The sequence below is a fragment of the Vombatus ursinus genome, unplaced genomic scaffold (genome assembly GCF_900497805.2).
Source record: "Vombatus ursinus unplaced genomic scaffold, bare-nosed wombat genome assembly UNPS02014808.1, whole genome shotgun sequence".
Taxonomy (NCBI): Eukaryota; Metazoa; Chordata; class Mammalia; order Diprotodontia; family Vombatidae; genus Vombatus; species Vombatus ursinus.
The window spans coordinates 1738587-1748285 of NW_020954586.1; the positions used below are offsets into that span (position 1 = coordinate 1738587).

General features: G+C 40.1%; 1 pseudogene; it reads right to left on the reverse strand.

The window, feature by feature from the left end:
* Positions 1-5749: 5749 nt before the first annotated feature.
* LOC114052600 lies at positions 5750-6939 on the reverse strand (annotated as a pseudogene).
* Between the last annotated feature and the right edge of the window lie 2760 nt (positions 6940-9699).

A 9699-nucleotide genomic window follows, 5' to 3' on the forward strand; every position in this document is an offset into this window, starting at 1 on the left:
AGTATTCCATTATATTCATATACCATAATTTGGTCAACCCTTCCCCAAGAGGTGAGCACCCCCTTAGTTTCCAATTCTTTGCCACCACAAAAAGTCTCAATAAATATGAAAAAAGGTAATTAAGCACACACACTGTATGCTAGACATTATGTTAGGGGCTGGGGATATGAATACAAAAGTCAGGCAGTCCCTGCTTTCAAGAAACTTACATTCCATTAAGAGAGATAAATACATACAGGGTAACGAGGCAGGGAAGGGGCTTGAAGCTTCAGAAGCCACAGGAATGCTTAGCTGATCCATAAAACATTATGCTTCATAGTTGCTTGATCCGGGTAACTAGAGCATGAAGTGGAAGGTGGAAGTGGAGGAGGCGATGTGTGGTGGCAGAGCAGATGGCGGGATGGCCAGGATCGCCGGCTAAATGGGATGTGGAAAGTGAACTGGTCTGGGCTGGCTGGATTTAATGGACTAGGTGATTTTGCATTCACTCACCAATCAAGATGGTTCGGCCACATGGCAGAAGTTCCAAAACGGAATGGATTAACAGCCCCACTGACTGGGAGTGTGGTTTTTGAGGGTGTAGTCAAGGGTGCTGTTTTGGGCAGGGAAAGGTGGGGCAACAGCTGGGGAATAATAGGGCAATATGAGCAGGATAGGTGGTTGGATGGAATGGGAGATATCTACTTGTTAGGGGCCTATTAAATATAGTGCTGGAGCAGCTAGGTGGTGCCATAGTGCACAGAGCACTGGGCCTGGAGTCAGGAAGACCTGAGTTCAAATCCAGCCTCAGACAAGTACCATCTGTGTGACCCTGGGCAAGTCACTTAATCCTGTTTGCCTCAGTTTCCTCATCTGTAAAATGAACCAGAGAAGGAAATGGCAAACCATTCCAGTATCTTTGCCAAGAAAACCCCAAACGGGGTCATGAAGAGTCAGACACAACTGAAATGACTGAACAACAAAATATAGTGGGCTATTGGAGTTCACATTCAGTCTTCGATAAAGAATAGTTCACCCAAACTTCCCTTCTCTCTGTTCCTCATGCAGTACATTATCTACTGTCTATGAACAACAACAAAGCTACTATTAGCCCATGTCTCCCTCTTATCTACAAGGCTGTTGTGGGAGACTTGGTCCAGTGCTTTGCAGAAGGCTGGACATTCCCCTTACCTGCCAATTAAGAAACATTGTCAGAAAACAAAATTAGGCTTGCCTAGCAAGACTTGTTCCTGATGAAAACCTAATGGCTCTTAGTGACCACTGACCATTTCTAAATGGCTTACAAACTATCTCTTTAATGTGTTGTAGAAGTTAGCCGGGAATTGAAGTCAAGTTTCCCAGCCTACAGGCTTTACTGCAATGGGAGGTGGCAACGGTCAGAGGCAGCTTCAGAGTCAAAGGGTCACAGATCAGGAGCTGGAAGGGACCCCAAAGGCTACCCAGGCCACTCTCTCATTTGTGGAGGACGACACGGGTGAACTGATTTGTGCAAGGTCATACAAAGGTTTTCGGTCTGCTGTAAAGAGACAGGCCCTGCATCTTCCCTCTCCTGGCACGAATCCATCTGGAAACTAGCCTCCATTTCTGTGTCAGCGGGCAGTGTCACTTACTTCTTTGTGCCTGAAAGCAATGACAGATTAGCCAATCTGCTCCCTCTGCTTCAATGTGAGCTACACTTCCCAAGAACAGCTGGAGACAGCTTTTGATCCAAGGCTAACTCCTTCCACGTCTGTTCTTTTCCATCTGCTATAAATGCTGGTGGGAAAATAGCATGTGTTCAGAGTTCCCTTAATTTAGAGAATGCTCCTTGTACATGAACCTTTCCATACCATAGCTTGTAATGTGAATAGGAATAAAGTTTCCTTACTGACTTAGCTCTTAGATTTTGAGCGGTGAGTGTTTTAATTACAACAGACTGAAATTAAAATTTTAATTTAACTTTTCACTCAAAGAAATCCTTTCCATTTGCCTGATTTCTCTGAGTAAACTTTAGTTTTTGGTAATTCTTACCAAATGTTACCTTAAAAAAAACCCCTATCATTTCTCAGAAAGTTAAAATCTTCTCCACATATGAAATTTCATTTAAAGCTATCAGTTTTCTGTCTAGGTAAGTCAGAATAGCCAAGGCCACGGAAACAATTTCCACATGGAGCTCTCTTTTTCTCTTTCTGTCTTTCAATCTGTTTGCACTCACATGGATCTGGCCTCCCCAGATAATTCTGCATTTCAGTCCATCCCCCTTCATCCTGAGGAGATGGGCAGAATTCACCTTGTTCCCTGCTGCAACTTCCAAATTCGACCTTTGCCGCGGTCACTCAGCAAATTCCTCTGAAGTTCATGCCATCTCAATTTATCATCTAATCCAAGCCACAGTGGCTGTTGTTTACTGATCCCGAGGTAATTCTGTGCCAGTATTCCTCCTCTCCCCAGTCCCCACTCCTATCCTAGGAGACGTCAAGGCCCATGTTAATGCTGCTTTAAACACTTTAACATCCTGGTTCCTCAAACTTCTCAAATCCCATGAATGACTCCTCTACTCCATGTCAGCCATGCATAGGGTATCTCACCAATAACCTAACATGATCTTCCATGGCTAAAAATATATGCCAATCCTCCAACAATAACATCCCAATATTCCTATTCTCCCCATGGCTGACTTCTCCCTCTTGCCCAGGAAGCTGTTGGGAAAACCTCATTGTCCAGCAAGATGCCATCAGCTCATTACCCTCTGCCCCGCTGACTGAAGGATGGAACCATGAACTCCCAAACTTCCCATTTAAGGAGGGAGCGCAGCTCAGCGCATCCCATTTCTTTTCTGTCTGCACTGCTTTGGGACAAGTCTGACTTCACCATGCCCTCTCCTTGGGCACCTTGCTCCATTCCCCCGGCAATCCTCCTAACTTTTCAGCTCTTTCTGTGTATCTTCCTCTATCAGATTGTAAGCTCCTTGAGGGCAGGGACAGTCTTTCTTCTTTCATATTTGTATCCCCTGTACTTAGTACAGAGCCTGACACATAGCAGGGGCTTAGTAAATGTTGACTATGACCTTGAATCCTTCTCCTTCTAATTTTTTTAGGTCATTAATGCTGATCTGACTTTATTTTCCTTTTCCTAATATAAACCATGTGATTAGCCAGTTCAATTTCACTGTTTTTCACTCTCAAATTTCTTGTCCCCGTCCTATTGCCACACAAGGCTTGCTAAATCTTAACCCTGAATCACTTCTACCATCTACCTCCTCCATTTGTGCATGCTGCTAAACAGAGCTAGAGAAAATCATGGCACCAAAGTGACTGCGTCCAAGGCAGATGTATGTTGTCTAACCTTAACTGGTCATCAGTCCTGCAATACTTTTATTTCTCCCTAGTGGATTTTCTGTCCTACACATACAGTCATCCCAAAACTCCTCTTTAACAACACCCCTCACCTCCCCAAACATCTCAGCTGGAGACCTTGCTCTCATATCTTACTGATAAAATGGGGGTCCCTCACCATGAGTTCCCTCTTCTTCATTTTATAAGATCATAGATTTAGAGCTAAAAGGAACCACAGTAGACAGCTGAACCCAACACCCCCAGTAAACACTCAAACAAGGCACTGAAACGTAGAGACCCTGTAGTACATCACGCTGCCCATCCAAACCCCTCAATATCACCTTCATTATCCTTTCCTCCAATTTCTGAAGCGTCTGTCCTTTAACCCCTCTACGTGTCTACTTGATCCCTTCTTTCCCAGCAAACCCACTCTACTCCTCAATCTACTGGTTCCTTCCATACTGACTTCAAAATGGCCAAGTCTTACCCAACCTAAAAAAAAAATCAATAAATCCTGTCATGTCTTCAAGCTATCATGCTGTATCTCTCCTCTTTCTCAGGTAAACTTCCAGAAGCTGTATATATGCCTTATCTCCATTTCCTCTCCTTTCACTCATTTCTCATGCCTTTGCCATCTGATTTCTCATCTTCTGACTTCTCCACCAGAACTGCTCTCTTTAAGCTTATGAATTATCTTTTTAAAATGTTTTACTTAAACATCAAAAAAGAGCATTTCCAGATACACAACACAGCACAAAAGGATTCCAATATGAAAGTATGAATCTCCATTTCATAACACTTGCTTTTTACAATGTATATTACAAATCCTACATTTTATTTTCAAAACTGTCCTGCTTGTCTGTGCTTCCTTCTCTTCATTTTTATTGTTTTCCCACTTTGTAATAACAGATCTTGTTTAATTCTAGCACCTGGAGCTCAAGGGTATATACTTTATCAGTGTCATGGGACTGTTGTACACATTTGGTTGAGTGGTAACTATGCAACAACACAGCATCTCAAAATTAGGGATCTTTGCTTAAACACAAGCCATAAAACTTTTTTAAAAGTTGGAAGTCATTCACGGTAAGAGTCTGTTCAAAGTTGTGCAGTTTAATACTTAATGTAAACAATCCATCTCTCCTAAGGGCTACTGAGAGCAACTTTGATCTATGTCCTGGGTTTCATATCCTGTGACAGTATCTTGGCCAGCAATGTCACTGGCCATAATTGGGTCCCACTAAAACCCAGAAGAGTAAGTTTTACCATAGTTTTTGCAAATTTCACATGCATTTTTTTTTGTTAGAAGTAAACTGAGAAAATTAAATACTCACCTTTTGTACATACATGTTATGCTACAAAAATGTACCAACAAATATATGAAAATGATAAGAAAACAAATGAAAGGATAAAGCAAATACATTAATCATCTCCAACCCTACAAAGATTAATTACTTTTTATATTACATTAAAATTAGTTTGTTTTTTTTTAATTCTTACCCCTTACTAGCTGCGCGACACTGGGCAAGTCACTTAACCCCAATTGCCTTAAAAAAAAAAACCCAAAAAACAAAAAGAAATTCTTACCCAGAAATAGAAAAAAAGAAATTACTGTTTGACCTGAGGGAGCTTCCTAAGAAACTGAAATACTTCTGTCCAGAATGAGTGCAGGTATTTGGTCACAGAGAACAACACCATCATTAACCACACAGCAACAATGAGAAGAGCAATAAAAACCCTATAATTATTCGGACACATGGGAGAAAATACAATAAGTGGTTGGATGTTTTTAGCCTCTGGAAACCAGAAGCTACAGTAATCCATGAGGTCTAAGATACAACATTTTTGCTAAGTCACTTCAGTGGCTTTAAGGCTGACTGAAGTTGAAATAAAAATTTAATTTCTTTGGTAAAAAAGCTCCTTCACATCTCTCCACCACAAACAAAATACAAATAAGAACTCACCACAAAATTCCCCAAGTTTTGATTTAGGGTGATAATAGGCAACATGATATCAGAAGTAAAACTTAATCATTTTATATATAGTTTTAACTTGGATGAAAATTTGGGCCCCGAGGGTACTATATCCCCATTATAAAACCTTAAAGTGTGTGTATTGTAGGTATACGCATCTAGCTTTTAAAAATAATAATTGGATGGTCTTAGAGAAGCAACCTTAGTGTTTTTTTTACATCTGTCCAGACATGTCTATAACATTGTTATCTCCAAGGCCAGGATTTAGTCCTCTTCTTGGACTAAAGTTAGCCATTAACAGAATATGTGTGTAAGGCCAGAGAGGTATCCAACAGGAGAATGTAAATTAGGAAGGAAGGAAAGGAACAAAAGAGAGACTTTTCTGGAAGTCAGTAGCTAAGATACATGAAATTCCTGGAAATAATACAATGACTTTTCTCATCTTTCTCTTCCTTTGACTGGTTCTCAGGCAGAACAGTATTTCTTCTGGAAGTTCTTAATACCCCATACAATTTCGTGGAAAGGTTGGTCTAAGTTCATCCTAATTTTTGCAGATGCCTCCATGAATGACTGAGTTTGCTTTGCAGTTTGCTATCCTCCTTGTGTTACCCATCTTGAATGGTTAAGATCTCCTTTATCATGAACTAGAATGACTGGAAACTCATCGTGGTCTTTTAGTCTGAGGATCTGCTGATGCATTTTATAGATTTCTTCAAAGATTCCTTGATAGGTGACTGAAAAGACCAGCAGGAAATCCTCTCCAATCCTTATATCTTATATTCTCATCACCCTACACTCTTCTTGCCCTTTTGTGCCAAGAATATCAAACCACTTCCCTAAAATCTATCCAGTTTGGTGTATGAATCTTCAATTGTTAGATCATAATCTATGAGATAGGACTGGCTGAACTGGATAATGAATGCTGATTTGCTGACACTGCTTCCAATGACCACCACTACTTGATACTTCTGTCCAGTCAGGACACCATGGCCTTGGGGTGTTGCAACTATTTGGGCCAGTCCAGCTCATGCTTACGCCCTGGTCTCCTAACCCCCAACCAGAGGTGGAGCTAGAAGTTGTTCTCTTCAATAGCAAGGGAAAGTAGACTCAAGCTTATTCATAATACAAATAGTCTGTGAAATTTAAAGCATTTTAAAATGGGCCCTATATATATCACTAATTCTAATCCACTCCCTTGACCACTCCCATTAAAAACCATGAGGAAAAAAGTTTCATAGCAAATAAGCATAGTCAAGCAAATTGCATGTGTTAAATATCCATCTCCAAAATGTCTCTGTGCTTTGTGCCCATACCCTCTCTATGAGGAAGCAGGTAACACACTTATGTCCTCTAGGGACAGGTAGTGATTGCACTGATCTGAGTTCGTGAGTTTTTCCAAGTTGTTGTTTTTTTGCAATGTTGCTGATCTTGTAGAAATTGTTCTCCTGGGCTTGCTTCCTTCACTCAGCGTAATTTCTTGTGGTACGATAATATTCCATTCTTCATATATTACACCTTGTTCAGCCATCTCCCGACTGACTAAGGCAATCTAAAGCAATCTTTAGGTCCTAGTTCCTTTCTCTCCCCATTTTAATTTTAGGATGAGGAAGTTTGTTTCGTTTGTATGTTCCTTCCATGGTATTACCTTCCTCCATCTTAGCTCCCTTCCCCAAATCCCTGTTGAGTTTGGCTAATTTATACACCAAACTGCCTGTGCGTTAAACTCCTTTGCCCATTATATATACGAATAATATTGTTTACCCTCTCTTCTCTTTCTCTTCTCCAAACCCTGAAAACAGCAGTTCACTCCAGGGCTTTCCGTTTAACTCCCTCACTACCCTTTGAAGACATTAAGGTTCTTAAGCAACATGTGTTTCTCCTCATGAGCCCAAACAGAATGTTGGTACTACATAATCATACAGCGTATTCCAACTACTCAAATAAACTTACCTTCAAGGTTATTCTGTAATCTATTTGCATTTCAAAGTTCCTACTAAAATCTTGTCTTTTATCAGAAACACTTCAAAGTCCTTTGTTCCAGGAAAGGTCCATTTCCCCAATCCCTGGTAGGATTATACTCCACATTGCAGGTTAACTCTGAGTTGCCTTTTGAAATATTGTATCCCAAGGTCTCCTCTGGTTTTCAGTAGAAGCTGATGGATTTTAGATGAACTGTAACTGTAGTTCCTTGATATTTGAACAACTTCTTTCTGTATGCTAGGGATACACACATACATACACACACACACACACACACACACATATTTTATGTGAGACAGGAAGCATTGTGGCTCTAAGATTCCTAGAGTTTTTCCCTTCAGGAGGTGATTAGTGTATTCCAGCTTTAATCATCTAAATCTAATATAGTCTCCAGGCTTTTTTTTTTCTTTAGTTTTCTGGGAATTCAATGATACTTGTCTCTACTTTGCTTGTTTTCCTTATCAGTTCTTTCTGATATGATATTTTACTTTTTCCCCCTTTTTTCATTCTTTTGACTTTGTTCTAACATTTCTTGCTGCCTTACAGTCAATGATTTGTGCTTGAGGTAATCCAGTTTCTAGAGACTTTCTTAAATGAAGCTTAGGGAACAGTTTTAAACTATTTTATTACTAATTCTTTCCTCTAAAGCTTTTTCTTAATTTTTTATCTTTTGCTTCATTTCTTCTAGGTATTTATGTAGTACTTGTGCAACATTCTTTGACTTTCTGCTAGCAGTTCTTACAGAGTTGCTCATTTGGAGAATATATCTACAAAAATTTCTGATACAGGTCAATATTGTCTTACATTTACCCATTTCTCTAGCTTTATTTCCTAAACTAGGCCTTTGTGCCAGGGCCAGGCTCAGGCCCCTAGTGAGGTTTTGGTTGACTCTCCTTTGGTCCCACTTTGGGTCACCGGGGCTTTTAAACTGACTTCCACCTCACAGGGTTAGGCCCCCTAGATTCTTTGAGGTTCAGAGACCTGGGTCTTCTGGCCCCTCTCCAATTCCTCAAGAAGAGTATTGGGGTCCTCAGAATCCCTGGACCAGGGCTATTCTATTCTGAGGGCAGCTGCACTAAAGTGGTCCCTACTGGTTCCCACTCCCGGGGCTTCTAATGTCCCCACCCTGGGGCCTTCTTGAAAGAGCTCTCTGCTCTTGCTGCCTCCACACACATAGACTTGTAGACTCAACATGACCCTGGCCCAGATCTGGTTGTGCTGGGAGGCTATCCTTTGCTGGTACCAGACCTCCAGTGACTCTCTTTCCTACTGTCCTCAGGTTTCTGGTTAGCTTCTTATGCATTCAGAAATCACTTACGGTAGTTTCTCATGGCATTTATAGATTATTCCACATGCTGTGGTCTCCAGGGCTTTGTTGGAGTAGATATGTGGGAACTGAATAGTCTGACTACAATGGAGGTAGCCATTTTAGCCAATATCAAAGCCTTAAATTTCCCAATTAGTTTCTTTGCAGATTCCCTGGGATTTTCTATGGAAACCATTATGTCATCAGCAAATAAGGTATAGTTTTGTCTCCTCTTTGCCTGTCTTTATAAAGCCTTCATTTCCCCTCCCCTTTTGCTATTGTAGCAACTCTAAAAACATGCTATAAAATAGCAAGGAAAGAGGCAGCCTTCCTTTCCTTCTATATTTCTTGGGGAAACTTACACTGTTCCCACACTGCATATAATGTTAGCTTTTGTACCAATGCTTTTCTCCACAGTAAAGTTCTTTCTATGCCTTTGCTTTGTAGGATTTTTAGCATGTGTGTTGTACTTTGGCAAAGGCCTTTCCCCTATCTATTGAGTTAATTGTGTGGTTTTAGATGGTTTTTAATATAATTGTTCTAAATTGTTTTCATAATGTTAAACCACCCTTGAATCCCTGGTATTAATCCAACTAAATCACAGCTAACGATTGGGTGGAGGGGGTGTTTTTATTTTGAATGCTATGAAATTATAGTGAACAAGTTTAGCCCAAAGAAAGTATATATACCTTTGAAGTATAGATACTTCCTGACAGACTTGAGGGTACTGAGTGTGGAATACTGCATCTAATTTTTTTTTCATTTTTTCTATTATGTTGTTTAGTTTTGTTGAACATTTTTTTCATTACGTTGAACTTTTATCCCTCTTTATTATTTGTTACAAGGAGTAACTCTCTGGAAGGGAGAGGAATACAATAGGAAATGCAGGTGATGTAAAAATAAAAGACATCAATGAAAAAATTAATAGAAGTTGGTAGAATTTTTGAAGAGACATTTGAATAAGATACATCTGAGAGTCCAGTCTTTACTAGATGAGTGAGCCCCACTTACATTAGAAAGCAATGTCAAAAAAGTGAATGAACAGAAAAAAGGGAAAAGAGCATTTAGGGGGACAGACAAATAACAGAAGCTATCTAAGAAGTACACTCCCAACAGAAAGTATTGTCAA